Genomic DNA, 17,678 nt, shown 5'->3' on the forward strand with positions numbered 1-17,678 from the left:
CTTGGCAATGCCCTGTAAGCGCTGCCCGTCTTATGACCTCATTTCATGTAGGCCGGTGCGGTTAGCGATGGCCATGAATCCCAGACACAGTGTGTTTTCAAAAAATCACACTGCGGGGATGGGATTCATGGCCTTGTGCAGTAAATATGCTCGCCGCTCACACATGTCCTTACACCTGCTTCAGACTGGGCGGCCTCAGCTGATCCCTTATCGCATGCCTTGGCCATGAGGCCGCCCAGTCTGAAGAAGGCGGAAGGAGATTAGTGAAGACAGGCGAACATATGCACTGCACATGCCCATCAATCACACCCTCGCTGTTAAAATAAGTAAGACACCGTTGGGCGTTGTGTCGAGCAGGGCGGACGCACAGGCGCAGCCAGTCAACCAATGATGTCAGAAGACGGGCAGCGCTACCAAGGGGGGTGCTGCGTATCATTAGAAAGGAAAGTCACACCTCAGGGACAGTGGAATGGTCTCAATGAGACACATTTTGTACGTGTTGAGTTCCACGTGGGCAAGGAGAAAAAGTCAGCCACCTTGTACAAATGCAGCATTACTGCTGTACAAGGTGGCTGTTATACATACAAACACCTGGGGGTGGGGGGCAGGCTCCCTTCAATTTCAGTTCATGTGCCTGCGTGGCGTTTGCAGGTCATGTTCCCGGCTACACAGCAGGGGAACAGCTGGCGGTGCTGAACCCCACTGACACAATGGCGGGTGTTTTTCTCTGTGCAGCCAGCACTTCCGGGCAAAAACTAGCGGTGTTAGAGCCCAGGGTCAGCAGGAGGAGGAGAGGAGCAGAGTGTAGGCCGAAGCCTGCACTGGTGGCAGCTTTTGTTCGGTTGTGCCAGCGTGGCTTGTGCTGGACACGTTGCCGACTACACAGCAGGGGAACAGCTGGCGGTGCTGAACTCCACTGACACATCAGCTAGTGTTTTTTCTGTGTAGACAACACTTCCAGGTGGCAACTGACAGTGTTGAAACCCAGGGAATCAAAGAGGAGCAGAGTGTAGGCCGAAGCCTACAGTGGAGCAAGTTGAAAGGGAACCTTTAACCCCCCAAACGTTGTTTGGTTCTGTCACGGAGCCCGCGCTGTAATGTTATCCCTTGGCCATGCACAGTTAGCGGTGTCCGTCTTCTGACATCATTTAGGTGTCAGGCTGGCAGTGCCTGTGCGTCAAAGCTGCCCGAGATCCAACCTCGCAGTGTCATCTAATGTAATCCCACTGCGGGCCAGGGATCCATGGGCATGTGCAGTGCATATCATCGCCTCTCACTCACCTCCTTCCTGCTTCTTCAGACTGTGCGGCGTCACGGCCGTGGCATGCTATTAGGGATCAGCTGACGCCGCCTAGTCTGAAGAAGCGTGAAGAAGGGGAGTGAGAGGCTAGTATATGCACTGCGCATGGCCATGGATACCAGGCCCACTGTGGGATCACATTAGACGACACTGCGAGGTGGCATTTCGGGCAGCGTGGACGCACAGGCACAGCCAGGACGACAACAAATGATGTCAGAGGACGGGCAGCGCAAACTGTGCATGGCCAAGGGATAACATAACAGCGCAGGGTCCATGACGGAATCAAACAACGCTAAGGAGGCAGCGCACGGTGCCAAGGGGGTAGGAATGACGGCTGTGCTGCGTCACATTACAAAGGAAAGTCCCACCTGCGGGACATGAGTGTGTAGTTCAGCGTTTCCAAGGAGCATAATTTCAAGAGCGACCTTTTCCTTGTGCAGTATTAGTGCTGCACAAGGTGGCTTTTTCAGTAACAAACGCCTAGGGGGGGGGACAGGTCCCCTTACATTTTAGTTGTGCCAGCGTGGCGGTCGCATGAAACACTAAAAATGTGTCCCCTTATACCGTAAAACCGTCCCGGAGGTGGGAATTTCCTTCGTAATGGGACGCAGCACAGATGTCATTCCTATCCCCTTGGTGCCGTGCGCTGCCTCCTCAGCGTTGTTTTAAGCTGTCACGGAGCCTGCGCTGGTCTGTTATCCCTTGGCCATGCCCAATTTGCGCTGCCTGTCTTCTGACATAATATGGTGTCAGGCTGTCAGTGCCTCTGCGTCCACGCTGCTCCAGATCTCACCTCGCAGTGTCGTCTAATGTAATCGCACTGCGGGCCTTGGATCCATGGGCATGCACAGTGCATATCCTCGCCTCTCACTCCCCTCCTTCCCTCTTCTGCAGACTGTGCGGCGTCACGGCCGTGGCATGCTATTAGGGATCAGCTGACGGCGCACAGTCTAAAGAAGGCGGAGGGAGATGGGCGAGAGCCCGAGGTGAAGATATGCACTGCGCATGCCCATGGATCCCAGGCTCGCAGTGTGATTCAATCAGAAGACACTGCGAGGCGGGTTCTCGGGCAGCGCGGGCGCACAGGCGCAGACATCCTGACACCAAATTATGTCAGAAGACAGGCAGCGCAAACTGGCCATGGCCAAGGGATAACAGAACAGCGCAGGCTCCGTGACAGCTTAAAACAACGCTGAGGAGGCAGCGCATGGCACCAAGGGGGTAGGAATGACGGCTGTGCTGCGTCACATTATGAAGGAAAGTCCCAGCTCCGGGACGGTATAACGGTATCAGTGAACACATTTTATAAGTGTTAAGTTCTGCGTGTGCAAGGAGCTAAACTAAAAGAGCTACCTTTTCCTTGTGCAACATTACTGCTGCACAAGATGGCTCTTTCAGTAACAAACGCCGAGGGGGGGGGGGGGACAGGTTCCCTTACATTTAGGTTGTTGTGCCATCGTGGCGGTCGCAGGACACATTGCCGGCTACACAGCTGGGGATCAGCTGACGTTACTGAAACCCAATAGCACTGGGTCGTATGTTTTGACTGTGCAGCCTGCACTTCTGAGCCGCAACTGGCGGTGTTGGAGCCCAGGAATAGCAGTTCAGGTGGTAGAAAGATGAACACATCAGGAGACCTGGATGACACCCAATTACTTAATCAGGCAGAGGAGTGGCAAATTCCTGCGAGATCCAGGCCTGGTTCATTTTCAGGAAAGTAAGCCGGTCAACATTATCGGAGGATAGTCGCATGCGACGGTCTGTTAGTACACCACCTGCGGCACTAAAGACACGTTCCGATAAGACATTAGCCGCAGGGCAAGCCAGCACCTCCAATGCATACTGGCTTAGCTCTGGCCATGTATCCAGCTTAGAGACCCAAAACTTGAACGGGGAAGAGCCGTCTGGGAGTACAGTAAGAGGGCAAGCCATGTAGTCTGTCACCATCTGACGGAACCGTTGCCTCCTGCTGACTGGAGCCGCCGGTGATGGTGTAGACATTTGGGGCGAGCACACAAAAGTTTGCCACAGTTGTGCCATACTGGGCTTGCCTTGGGCAGAGGCACTGCTTCTGCTCCCTCTTTGTGCAGAGCCTCCTCCACTGCCTCAACGCACTGAGCTGCTTTATAAAGCACTAGCAGCACTCCTCTCAGTTGGACTGGAGAAGATGATGGAATTCACCAGTGTGTCGTGGTACTCCCGCATTTTACGCTCCCGTGTCAACGCCGGGATGAGGTTTTGGACGTTGTCACGGTAGCGAGGATCGAGGAGGGCGTACTCCCAATAATCAGGCACGTTGAGAATGTGGTCGATGCGGCGGTCGTCTCTCAGGCACTGCAACATGAAATCAACCATGTGCTGCAGACTGCCAACTGGCCCAGAAACGCTGTCCCCTGCTTGAGACATGATCTCTGCCCGCTCTTCCTCACCCCACCCTCGCTGTACACACTGACCACTGGACAATGGTGTAACTCCCTCCTCTGGACGTAGCTCTTCCTCGTCCATTGACTCCTCCTCATCCTCCTCACAAAGGGTCCCCTGCCGACCCCTTTGTGAGGAACCACGTGGCACTGACTGTCCAGAAGCTGATGGAAAAGGTGACTCCTCATCCTCCACCTCTTCCACATCATCCCTTATCCCTTGCAGGGTTTCTTGAAGCAGGCAGATAAGGGGGACAGTCATGCTGACTAGTGCATCATCTGCACTTGCCATCCGCGTGGAATAATCGAAAGGACGCAAAACCTGGCAGACGTCCTTCATAGTGGCCCACTCTGTGGTTGTGAAGTCTGATCGGCGCTGACTGTGACTTCTTTGCGCCTGATGCAGCTGGTACTCCATTACTGCTTGCTGCTCCTCACACAACCGCTCCAACATATGTAACGTGGAATTCCACCTGGTAGGTAGGTCACATATGATGCGATGTTCAGGAAGGCGAAACAGGCGCTGCAGAGCAGCAATGCGGGATCTTGCCAAGCTGGAACGCCGCAAGTGAGTACACTCTAGGCGGGCCTTGTGCAGAAGTGCTTCAAGATCCGGATAGTCCCTCAGAAAACTCTGCACAACCAAATTGAGCACATGTGCCAGACATTAGATGTGAGTGAGGTTGCCAAGGGCTAAAGCTGCCACCAGATTTCGGCCATTGTCACACACTACCATGCCTGGCTGGAGATTCGCTGGCACAAACCACACATCGCTCTCCTGCTTTAGGGCATTCCAGAGCTCCTGCGCTGTGTGGCTTCGATTCCCCAAAGAAACTAATTTCAAGACGGCCTGCTGACGTTTGGCCACGGCTGTGCTCATGTCAGTCGTAACAGGTAAACGTTCACGGGTCCATGTGGAGGTGGACTGTGACGGATCCTGCAGCGATGAATCTGAGGAACTTGTGTAAGAGGAGGAGTCAATGCGTACAGACTGGATTCCTGCAATCCTTGGAGTGGGCAGGACACGTCCTGCGCCACTCGCACGCTCTGTACTCAGCTCAACAACATTAACCCAATGGGCAGTGACGGAAAGGTATCGCCCCTGTCCATGTTGACTGGTCCACGCATCGGTGGTGAGGTGGACCTTGCTACTGACGGCGTTCAGTAGCGCGTGTTTTATTTGTCCCTCCACATGCTTGTGCAGGGCAGGGACAGCTTGCCTGCTGAAGTAAAAGCGGCTGGGCACCTTGTACTGTGGGACTGCCAATGCCATCAAGTCACGGAAGCTGTCAGTCTCCACCAGCCTGAATGAGAGCATTTCCAGCGACAGAAGTTTGGCAATGCCTGCATTCAGAGCCTGTGCTTGGGGGGTGGTTTGCCGAGAATGCCTGCCTTTTCTCCCATGCCTGTACTACCGATGGCTGTAGACTAGGCTGGGAGTGTGAGGATGACTGGGAACGTGGTGCTGTGGGTGGAATTACACTAGGTCTCTGGACAACAGTGCCAGAGGTTCTTCCATGGCGATCCAAGGAGGAAGCCGAACCAGCTGTGCGTGAGCTGGAGGAAGAGGCAACACGAGCTGAAGAGGTGGTAGCTGCCGCTGTTGGTTGGCCTAGGTCTTCAGTGTGTTTTTGTAACTCCACCGCGTGCCTGGTCCGCACATGTTTCCACATATTTGTGGTATTGAGGTTGCTGACACTTTTCCCTCTTTTGACTTTCTGATGACACAGCTTGCATTTGACAAAACAAATGTCATCTGCAACTGTGTCAAAAAAGGACCAGGCACTGCAAGTCTTGGGAGCGCCCTTTTTGGCTTGTGGAAGAGACAGGCTCCTAACGGGTGCCAAAGTGGAGGCTACAGGCTCCGCAGTCTTCCCCCTCCCTCTTCCTCTTTGGCCCGTTTGGGGAATCTCTTCCTCAGAGCTGCTCCCACCACCTTCCTATTCCTCACGCCACGATGGGTCAAGGACCTCATCATCTCCACTACCCTCTGCCACCAACTGCTCCTCCTGGGTAGTCTCGGCAGCACAGTACGCAGCAGAAAGCGGCACCTGAGTTTCATCATCAGATGCGTACTGTGCTGTGGTCACCGGAGGCACTGGCCCACCCGCCTCTTCAGAGTCAGAGAGACAAAGGTGTTGGGCATCACTGCACACTGCCTCTTCTTCCATTTCTCCAATGCTGCTTGGCTGGCCCCCTGTTTCCAAGCCAAGAGATTCAGAGAACAGAAGTAGAGACAGCTCCTGTTCTGGGCTCTCTGACTGCCTGGCCAATTTGGCAGGTGGTGAAGAGACAGATGGCTGCTCTCCAGTGGTCTGTGCCTGAGAGGATGTGGCACTAATTGAAGTCGATGCCGATGCGTTAGCTGCCATCCATCCGACAACGGCTTCCATTTGATCTTCACGCAGCAGCGGTGCACGGCGCTCTCCGACAAAGCTGCGCATGAAGGACTGTTCCCTGCTAAAACTGGGTGATGATGAGTCACTGGTGCCCGCAGCAGGCACAGAATCACCACGTCCTCTCCCTGCTCCTCTCCCTGCTCCGCTGTTATGAACATGTGATTCAGAACCACAATGGACCTAGTGGTTAAGAGCACACAAAGTGACCTGATAGTTACTAACATAGGACGAGCTCTGAGACGTGGGAACTCTGCTGACCGCAATCCCTAATCCTATCATACCACACTAGAGGTAGCCGTGGATTGCGCCTAACGCTCCCTATGCAACTCGGCACAGCCTGAGAAACTAGCCCTGAAGACAGAAAAATAAGCCTACCTTGCCTCAGAGAAATTCCCCAAAGGAAAAGACAGCCCCCCACATATAATGACTGTGAGTTAAGATGAAAATACAAACACAGAGATGAAATAGATTTTAGCAAAGTGAGGCCCGACTTACTGAATAGACCGAGGATAGGAAAGATAGCTTTGCGGTCAACACAAAAACCTACAAACAACCACGCAGAGGGGCAAAAAGACCCTCCGCACCGACTAACGGTACGGAGGTGCTCCCTCTGCGTCTCAGAGCTTCCAGCAAGCAAGAAAAACCAATATAGCAAGCTGGACAGAAAATATAGCAAACAAAAGTAACACAAAAAAAACTTACCTTATACAGGGCAGACAGGCCACAAGAACGATCCAGGAGAAAGCAAGACCAATACTGGAACATTGACTGGAGGCCAGGAACAAAGAACTAGGTGGAGTTAAATAGAGCAGCACCTAACGACTTAACCTCGTCACCTGAGGAAGGAAACTCAGAAGCCGCAGCCCCACTCACATCCACCAGAGGAAGCTCATAGACAGAACCAGCCGAAGTACCACTCATGACCACAGGAGGGAGCCTGACCACAGAATTCACAACACTCCGCGCCCACGCCCCTTACTCCCTGCCCTCTTCATCTTGGTTGACAGATAAAGATAAGCAGAAAAGTACTAAGGCCTTAGTGTGCTTATTCCTGAAATGCTCCTCCTAACAGGTGTAAGAAACACTAATGTTGTAAAGTGTGGACTAGACTTTATTATTGATAAAATGTGGCCTACACAAGTGTTAAGTGGTGTTTGGTGAACTTTACTTTTTTTTTTTGTGCAGATCGGGCTACAGAGCGAGTTTAACTCACACGGGGACCGTGCAGACAGCCGTAAACGGCGCTGCAAGGCCCAAAAACCCTCCTCTAGGTTATCCCATCTAGTGTTTTTCCACTATTTTGCTGGAGACGGGTGGAAAGACACTAATAGGAAATTTTTTCCAAAATTTTCAACAGGCTGCACTAGTTGAAAAAAAAGCACAAGTTATTTAACGGTATGAGGCAGTGACAAACCCTGAGCTGAATACAACCGGCTGTGGCTGCACACAGACTACAGGGCGAGCTGCGCTCACACGGAGACCGTGCAGACAGCTGTAAACGGCGCTGCAAGGCCCAAAAACCCCCCTCTAGGTTATCCTATGTAGTGTTTTTACACTATTTGGCTGGTGACGGTTGGAAAGACACTAATAGGAAATTTTAGAAAAAATGTGCAGCAGGCTGCACTATGAGCAAAAAAGGACAATGGATAGAACTGTATGAGGCAGTGTGAACCCCCCCTGAGCTGAATACAACCTGGTATATGGCTGCACACAGACTACAGAGTGAGCTGCACACACACACACACAAACACAGAGACCTTGCAGAACGCTGTTAAAACAGCTCTGCAAGGCAAGAGCAAGGTGAACTGAACAGTGAACACAGCGTTTGCCAAGTTAGCCTTGGAAAAGCAAAATAAAGCAATTAGCTATCTCAACTGGCCCTCAGTTAGAACACAGCGTCCTGTCCCTAACTGAAATCACAGCAGAGTGAGCGCAAAATGGCGGCAGCGTTTTTTATAGTGCAGAGTGACATCATTTCAGCAGCCAATCACAGCCTTGCCAGTACTTACATGCCCACCATGCTAAACAGGATGTGCCCACACTTCCATTCATTCCTCATTGGCTGCTGCGTGCAGTTTGAATTCTGGGAACTTCCGATTCCAGTATCCGATACGCGGGAAGTATCGGAATTCCGATACCGCAAGTATCGGCCGATACTTGCGGTATCGGAATGCTCAACACTACTTGTAACACTAAATAGTCCCATAACACCGTGGATGGAAAATGGCTAATTAGACAGAATTTGGCCATTTTCACGTGGAGGTGTACTCACTTTTGTTGCTAGTGGTTTACACATTAATGGCAGTGTGTTGAGTTATTTAGAAGGCAGACCAAATTTATACTGCTATACAAGCTGCACACTGACTATTTACATTGCTTCAAACTGTAATATTTTCAGTGTTGTCCTAGGAAAAGATATATTAAAAAGTGAAATAAAAATGTGATTACTGTATTTGTTTGGGTTTTTCAGCGTTTCAAAAGGTGGTGTTCTGTCTACACATGCAGAGCCCCTAAGCTCACATGATGTCAGTGCCACATCCAATGTCAGACAGCGGGAACAGTGGCAGAGACTCATTTCTGAACTCTGGGACATTAAGTACAGCTCTTTTTTGTTAGGGCAGAACATTGACTGAAAGAGGACAACCTTTATTGAATTGTGGCTTTTGTGTTGAATATGGAGAAACTACTTATTAAATGTGATATGAAAGGTGGAAAATATTGATATCAACTCTATTTCAGAATACAATAGGTTTGGATCATTCTACTATAAGTGGAGTAAATGTTCTAGACATAACTGGACATGAGCACAAGAACCCTCATGTCCAGATTTGCTCAAACACAGACAAAACAGGGGTACACATTCTAAAGACGAAAACAAAGGTAATGACATTCCCTCAGGATGAATACAGTTTTTGCAGACATTTTACATCTTTTTTTTTAACTGAAGCTGGATCCAAAAAGGATGAAGAGTATAAAGCTTTACTCTTTACTTATTTTCTCTTTAGAATTAATTTATGATTTTGCTTCATATTGGGTTGACTTTTTCTCTAGTTTGCTTGACCCCCATTTCTTGGCATAAGTGCAGGTCCCAGTGACCTCATACATTAAGTATCTAGCATATGCCTGCACTGACCCCGCTGCCTCCTCATCACTACTGGAGCTACCACCTCACCAACACCGGAGCACCTGCAACCCCCAACCTACTGTCTCCTTCCCCATAATCCTGTAGAATGTAAGGGTACCGTCACACTATACGATTTACCAACGATCACGACCAGCGATACGACCTGGCCGTGATCGTTGGTAAGTCGTAGCGTGGTCGCTGGAGAGCTGTCACACAGACAGCTCTCCAGCGACCAACGATGCCGAGGTCCCCGGGTAACCAGGGTAAACATCGGGTTACTAAGCACAGGACCGCGCTTAGTAACCCGATGTTTACCGTGGTTACCAGCGTAAAAAAAAAAAAAACCGTACATACTTACATTCCGGTGTCTGTCCCTTGCCGTCTGCTTCCTGCACTCACTGACTGCCGGCCGTAAAGTGAAAGCACAGCACAGCGGTGACGTCACCGCTGTGCTCTGCTTTCACTTTACGGCCGGCAGTCAGTGAGTGTGGGAAGCAGACGGCAAGGGACCTGACGGACACCGGAATGTAAGTATGTACTGTTTTTTTTTTTTTTACATTTATGCTGGTAACTAGGGTAAACATCGGGTTACTAAGCACGGCCCTGCGCTTAGTAACCCGATGTTTACCCTGGTTACAAGCGAACGCATCACTAGATCGGTGTCACACACACCGATCCAGCGATGACAGCGGGAGATCCAGCGACGAAAGAATGTTCCAAACGATCTGCTACGACGTACGATTCTCAGCAGGATCCCTGATCACTGCTGCGTGTCAGACACAGCGATATCGTATGGATATCGCTGGAACGTCACGAATCGTACCGTCGTAGCGACAAAAGTGCCACTGTGTGACGGTACCCTGAGCCCGCAAGGGCAGGGTCCTCGCCCCTCTGTATCAGTCTGTCATTGTTAGTTTGTTTACTGTAAGTGATATCTGTAACTTGTATGTAACCCCTTCTCATGTACAGCACCATGGAATCAATGGTGCTATATAAATAAATAATAATATCCTGTGATTATACCATACATATCTGTGAACCATGATTTCGTTTTTTTCCTTGTACACAACTCCAGACATCCAAGTGCTATGTAAGTACTATAGTTCATTGAAATATTACTGAACTGCAGTTTTCTGCATGGTACATATCTATACAACCTAAATTGTCTTTCATTATCAAAATCGGTGGGGGTATCAGAAGTTAGACCTCCACTGATCAGTAAATGATAGTATATGATGCCAATGTGCTATTACTTGGTCTGACCAAAATTACTGTTTAAGATGCAATTTCGGGTGCCACATTTCTACATAAATAAATTTAGATGTGGGGAACAGACCGCACAATAGGGTGATACCCTATAAAGAGAGAGAAGGAGAGTCCTGGTTACATTCACCTGATGGACTTGTGACAGGTACAATTCCTATGTAGGCATGAAGAAAACTGTTGCTGCTGCCCCGAGGCTTGTGGATAAATCCTCCAGGAAATATTGGATCCAATTGGATGAAACCTGTAAGGTGTAGTAAATCGATTCTTCAAAAATGATGATAAAAGGTTTTTTTTAATTCACAACTCATTTCAACTTTGTACTGGCGTCTTTATCAAGGGAAAAAAAAATGTTTTTGTTCACTTGATTAAGATACCAGTACGGCATTGAGACACATTTTGAATAAAAACCTTTTTATCATCATCACCCCACCTTTCGCATTTCATCCATCTGACTACAACATTTCTACATAAAGCATTGCACCTACAAATATGCATTTCTACATAAAGCACTCACCTACACATATATGCAATGTGCAAGTTAGGCATAGACAAAAGTATGATTGTGTTGTAAAAATTGTCATCCTATGTAATCTTAAAGAGGACATGTAACCCCTGGAAAACGTTATCTTTCTCCAATATATGTCATTAGGAAAACCTAAAATAACAAAATTATCAAATTAATTGACAATAGTTCTGGCCTATCAAGAAAGAGAGGCTGAAGTCTGGGATCACTGCAGTATCCTTATTTTACAGCTGTGAAAGACTTTATGCTTCTCAGCTACGAGATATCAGTAAGGAAAGACTGAGAGTATGCAGCATGGAAACACAGAGGATATGTTGTTATTTCATACTGCATGTAGTTGGGTAAGAGGAGCATTAAAGATGGGGAGTGGCTGGGTCCTCCAGCATGACACGGACCCAAAACGCACAGGCAAGGCAACTAAGGAGTGGCTTCGTAGAAGAATTTCAAGGTCCTGGAGTGACCTAGCCAGACCTGAACCCAATAGAAAATATTAAGACGAAGCTGAAACTCAATGTTGCCCAGAAACCTGAAAGATTTGGAGAAAATCTGTATGAATGAGTGGGCCAAATTTCTTGTTGCAGTGTGTGCAAACTTGGTAAAGAGCTACAGGAAAACGTTTGACATCTGTAAGTGCAAACAAAGGTTTCTGTATCAAATATTACATTTTTTTTCTACTCAAATATTACTATATCAGATACTTATTTCATGCAGTGAAATGCAAATTAATTATGTAAAAATCATACAATGTGATTTTCTGGAGGGGTTTTAGATTCTGTCTCTCAAAGTTGAAGTGTACCTACGATAAAAATTACAGACCTCTCCATTCTTTGTAGTTGTGAAAACATGCAAAATCGGCAGTGTAACAATTTCCCCCACTGTATGGCTACTGAACAGAGAGATGGATTAAGCTCCAGTGAAGTGACAGGATGCAGGGATTTCATGCTAAATGTTTGCAATTGCACAAATCAGTTGACTTTCTTCAAGTCCAGAAGCCATCCTTTTTGGGAATTATGAACAAGATGGAATGGTATCATTTGGAATGTTCCAAGCCTAGAGTGGAGAAAAAAATGCTATGGCTCCAAATTGGATGAAAGTCGTGGATGGCTGGGAGAAAGGAGAGCATTTGAATGGCATGAAGAAGAGAGAGAGAATCATCAGTGTGAGCCATGCAAAACTCTCTGAAGGGAGAGAATTGGGGGACACAGGTAACCATGATTGTATGCTGCTGTCGCTAGGAGGCTGACACTATGCAAAAAAATAGCAGTATACACCCACCTACTGGCATAAAACTCGTCAGTGTCAAAGCAGTAGGAGGAGCAACAATAATGCAACTATGTACAAGTCCAACAAAAGCCACAATAGGCCCCACGTAGACACAAAACCAAGGAGGGTGCTTGTCCCCCAATAAAGGCTCCAAGAAAGAGATTTTATGGTGAGTACCTTTGGGGGACAGGTAACCATGGGATGTCATAAAGCAGTCCCAAGGGTGGGAAACAGAGAAAAGAATTAAATTGGACAGAGGGCGCCTTTCTTCCCAGGCCCACATCGGATGAGGCGTGGGTATGAACCGTGTAGAATCTCACAGCCTTACAATCTGAGAAGTAGAGGACTGGTGACAAATGGTCTAGGAGGCCCCCACCGCCTGGGTGGAATGAGCTGTTACACCCGGAGGGGGATATCTGTCTTGAACGTGATATGCCTCCAGTATCGCCAAGCGAATCTAGCGGGCGATGGTAGATTTGGAATCTGTGCTCCCCTTTCAACAACCCTCACTATTGACAAACAAGGCGTCAGAGAGACGTAAGGAAGCCATTATTGAGAGAGAGACCCAGAGAGCTCTGACTAGATTCAGCTTATGGAGAGACTTCTTCAGGGGATGGACTGGAGAAGGACAGAAAGAAGGAAGAATAATCTCTTCATTAATGTGGAAAGGAGAGTCCACCTTAGACAGGAAAGAAAGAATGGGTCTAAGGACCACCTTGTCCTGATGTAGAACAAGAAAAGGGGAACGCTAAGATAGTGCTGCCAGCTCAGAGACTCACCTGATGGAAATGATGGCAACCAAAAAGGCAACCTTTCATGAAAGGAGAGAAAATGGAATGTTCTGAATTAATTCGAAAGAAGGTTGCTGAAGAGCGCCTAGTACAAGATTAAGATCCCACAGCTCTACCGGAAGACAATAAGGAGGTGCCAGGCTAGTGACCTCTGAAGGAAAATCTTGACCTGGGGGCAAGAGGCCAGATTATGCTGAAAAAAGATTGAGAGCGCAGAGACCTGACGCTCAAGGATATTGAGTGCGAGGCCAGAATCAATACCTGATTGAAGGAAGGCCAGTATGGACAGAAAGGAAAATTACATAGGAACAGAATTATTGTCATAACGCTAACAAAAGAAGGCTTTCCAGTATCTAGGGTAAATGCGCGAGGATGCAGGTTTTCTCACATTAATCATGGTCTGAATGACCTGAGGAGAAAAAACGGCCTCCATCAGAATGGCGGCCTCAACAGCCATGCCGTTAAATTCAGATACCGTGAACTCTGGTGAAATAGAGGATGCTGTGAGAGAAGATCTGGATGGTCTGGAAGCCTTCAGGGGATGTCTGCAACCATGTTTACTATCTCTGCGTACCAGGTCCTTCTGAGCCAAATCAGAGCTACCAGAATTCCCTTTGCCTTGATCTTTTTTACGACTTTCGGAATCATCGGCAGAGGAGTAAATATGTAGGTCAGCTGGAATTTGGACCACGGAATGACTAGGGCATCGTAACCAATGTCTAGAGGGTCGCGGGACCTGGCTATGAAGCGAGGCACCTTGTGGTTCATCTGACACACCATTAGATCGACGTCCAGGGTGCCCCATCTCTGACAGATCTGGTCAAAGACGGCGGTGTTGAGAGACCACTCACCTGATGCAAGGCACTAACAACTCAGGAAGTCAGCTGTCCAATTGTCCACCCCAGGGATATGTACTGCAGATATTGCTGTGGAGGGCTACGGTCATGAAGAAAAAAAATAAGACAGAGCCTACTCTGTCAGCGACAGTCCTGCTGACGCTGCTTGGTCTGTTGTGTCCCCCTGCAGGCTGTGTTGTCTGCAGAGCTGTGGCTGCATGTAGCAGAGAGCATAGCTGTGAGTAGGCTGTAGTGTCCTGGAGCACAGAGTGATGGAACCGGGAGAAGATGTACCCTTTTCAATTATCGATTGCTGAGGGAGGAATGGTCAGCCATATGCAGGCTGGTGATGCATTGTAAGGGCACGCCTCCTGATTGGCTGCCCTGCCGAGAGCGTGGATTGGCCCAGTGATAGGCCTAAAAGTACACGGGTAACACACGCTGATAGTAACGCGATAGCGGGAGTCGTGACCCGGTATCGAGGGAGAAGAGACCACGAGAGAAACAAGCTCTCACTAGTCTAAAACACGCAATCCAGAAGGAGCGTGTTCAGTGACCAGCGAGGCGGAAAGAGGGCATGGCTGGAAAAGAGGGAGGGCTGTAATGAAGGCCCAAGTCAGGCATTAAATTAAAACATGTCCTGGAGGGGCACAGCAGTGCATCAGCGTTGGCTGTATCTTGCAAGGGAGGACCACCGGGAGGACACAGACCTACCTCAAAAGTGAGTCCCGAATCCCTCTTCAGTCTTGAGGATGACATCAGAATCCCCCAGTGGATGAGGTACACTGGGATTGGCATTCCCCTTCCTGCATCGTCATGGTACGGAGGGTGCAGAAGACGGTGTCAATCTCTAAAAAGGGGGAAACAACTAGTGACCACAGTCCTCCCTGCCCGCTTTGAGTAGAGGGCTGGGGTAGGGAAAAGGGCTAGGACTGGCCACCAGGAACGGCCCTAAAGCACCGTGAGGTGACGGGATTAGGTCCTGCTATCCGGGCATGAGAGTGGGTGACACCACACTGCTACCTTGGTCACATGAGTGCGTGAAACGAGGATGAGAAATTACGCCTTGTAACCCTGAAGAAGGAGAACCTGAAAGACAAGGGGAAAAGATTAATAAAAAAAACAGGGTAACCTGAAAAGGAAAAGTCTGATCTGGTATCAGATGCAGGTCTGCCTCCTACTAACACTAAGCTTAAACTAACGATCTTTGTGCCAGTCGGTGGGTGTATACTGCGGGAAAGGAAGACCTTAATGCAGTGGACGGTTTGCCCTCCTGGAGTAGGCTTAGACTGAACAAGGTTGCCAGGAGTTGGAGGGTCGCCTCTTTTTACCTGCACATAAGGAGGAGTTACAAAACAAGACAAAAGCTATTGGGAGCCTCTAGATGGCTGAAAGTGCTCATGATTATGGAAAATGGAATAATTTTGCAGTACGACCTGCATCTTTGATGATGTAATATAGGCATTTTCCATGGAACTTGTCTTGTGTGAAGGGGAGCCCTTTGTAGGCATCGGGTCAGTAGACCACATTTTCAGCTAAGTAGAGTATTAAACAGCCACAAAAATTGTCTGCAACGCGAGCCTCAGCTATGCCGACACATGAATAACTTTGCAAGGAACTTTGAAGCCTACAGCAAATGAAAAGAAATGTTTAGAAGATCCTCAAAAAGGGCTCCAGAAGACAAACCCTAGTGTAGATGCTTAGCCCAAGCCATGCATGTATTTCTGACACAGGACACAAAGGCAGAAAAGTTCAGAAAAGGTCAAGGTAGTGACTATTGAGAGTCGAACTACCTGGGGGTCGATTGAGGGAAATGTGGACCATTTGACAAACAGTTTTTCCATTAAAAGAAAGGGCTACGCCTATCTGGCTGTTTACAATCCTTCACTGGAAGATTGCCAAAGTCTTATTGCTATGTTCCCATGATGGATATTTGGTGAGTTTGCGATTTTCTGCAACTTCAAAAACTCAACAAATGTTCATCATGAAAATGTAGCTTTAGAGACATTAGTGATAGAACATTTCTTTGTACCTGATAAAGCCAACATGATTGTATTTATGACTGTGATAAAGGTAAATGACAGTGCAGGCTGCAGAAAAAATAATAAAGTGGGTTGTAGAATTATGTGTAGGAAATGCTTTAGTAACTGGTGAAATGATCAGTTACGACTCTGTTGTCGGGTGTCCTGGGACTAGGGGCTCCTTCCCTGTCCCTAACGCTAGAGGCGCCCAAACTCGCTCTGTTCCCCGGATTACTTCTGATGGTGAAGATGCCGGGGCCTCGTACCTTGCCTTTTCTCCTGAATCCACCCTCAGTTTGTACCCTTTCCCCACCCAGGGAAGAGGGGAGTAGTAGTGGTGTGTCTACTGCAGTAGATGGTCTGCTGGAGCCTATGTGAGTCTGACTTGAAGAGCTGTTCCTAACCAGAGCCCTAATGCATTGGGACATATGGAACTAGCCTGGTTGCCTGCAATGCTCTGAACATATGTAAGTGTTATTTCTCATTTAACCCCTGTTATTTTTATAATTACCTTGTACATATTTTCAATTGTCTCATATTGTAACATCTTTATATAACTGTTTATAAACACTGCCTGAAACCTTTGATGGGGTATATTATTTAATACTAGATTCGTTCTTCCTGTTCTAAAACGTACCCTAAGTCTTCTGAAGGGAATTACGCTACTGTTTTGGGTTAGCTTCGGACCCGTTTAATCGAATAATCGAAGCTGGTGGCAGCATATGTTTGTACTGGGTAGTTGGGAGACGTAGCGACTGCGATGTTGATAATTATTGTTCCTGCCTGAGTGGGAGTAGTTTATCGCGTCATTGCAGCGTGCCCAATAGCCAGTGCATAGCAGGCAGCCTTTCTGGCGACTAATTACCCCAGGTGCAGTACCTAATCTGACCTGAGAGTAAGGGGGGCGCCAGAGAGCTGCAAGTTTCAAGTGGAACTGTAAGTGGGATATACATAAATCCCTGCAGTTCGTGGTATATTGAAGAGCAGTGGGATACCTAAAATAAGCCCCTGCTGTAAACTAAGAGGTCAATAGCCTTGTGTGTGTTTTTTCATCACATTGTGGAGTGGAGGGATAACTAAGATAAGCCCCCCTGCACATGTGATAGCCGTCTGTTGGCCTAAAGTCACCCCGATCTGTGACGTGAGGGTGACGGTCACGGTGTGAATCGTGACAAATTGGTATATGAATATATGAAATATGGAGTAGTTCTCACTAGTGTTGAGCGATACCGTCCGATACTTGAAGGTATCGGATAGTATCGGCCGATACCTGAAAAATATCGGATATCGCCGATACCGATATCCGATACCAATACAAGTCAATGGGACACCAAGTATCGGAAGGTATTCTGATGGTTCCCAGGGTCTGAAGGAGAGGAAACTCTATTTCAGGCCCTGGGATCCATATTAAGGTGTAAAATAAAGAATTAAAATAAAAAATATTGATATATTCACCTCTCCGGCGGCCCCTGGACTTCACGCTGGTAACCGGCAGGCTTCTTTGTTTAAAATGAGCGCCTTTAGGACCTGCGAATGACGTCGCGGGTTCTGATTGGTCGCGTGCCGCCCATGTGACCGCCACGCGACCAATCAGAAGCCGCGACGTCATTCGCAGGTCCTTAATTCCTAGAATTAGGAGTTTAGTGAATGAGAATGACGTCGCGGCTTCTGATTGGTCGCGTGGCGGTCACATGAGCGGCACGCGACCAATCAGAACCCGCGACGTCATTCGCAG

General features: G+C 48.3%; 1 long non-coding RNA gene across 1 annotated transcript in view; it reads left to right on the forward strand.

Moving 5' to 3' along the window:
• Positions 1-17,678, forward strand: part of LOC138667495 (uncharacterized) — a 55,945-nt gene that overhangs the window by 36,953 nt on the left and 1,314 nt on the right. The gene's annotated exons all lie outside the window — the stretch shown is intronic.

Source organism: Ranitomeya imitator, chromosome 2, assembly GCF_032444005.1.
Source record: "Ranitomeya imitator isolate aRanImi1 chromosome 2, aRanImi1.pri, whole genome shotgun sequence".
NCBI lineage: Eukaryota > Metazoa > Chordata > Amphibia > Anura > Dendrobatidae > Ranitomeya > Ranitomeya imitator.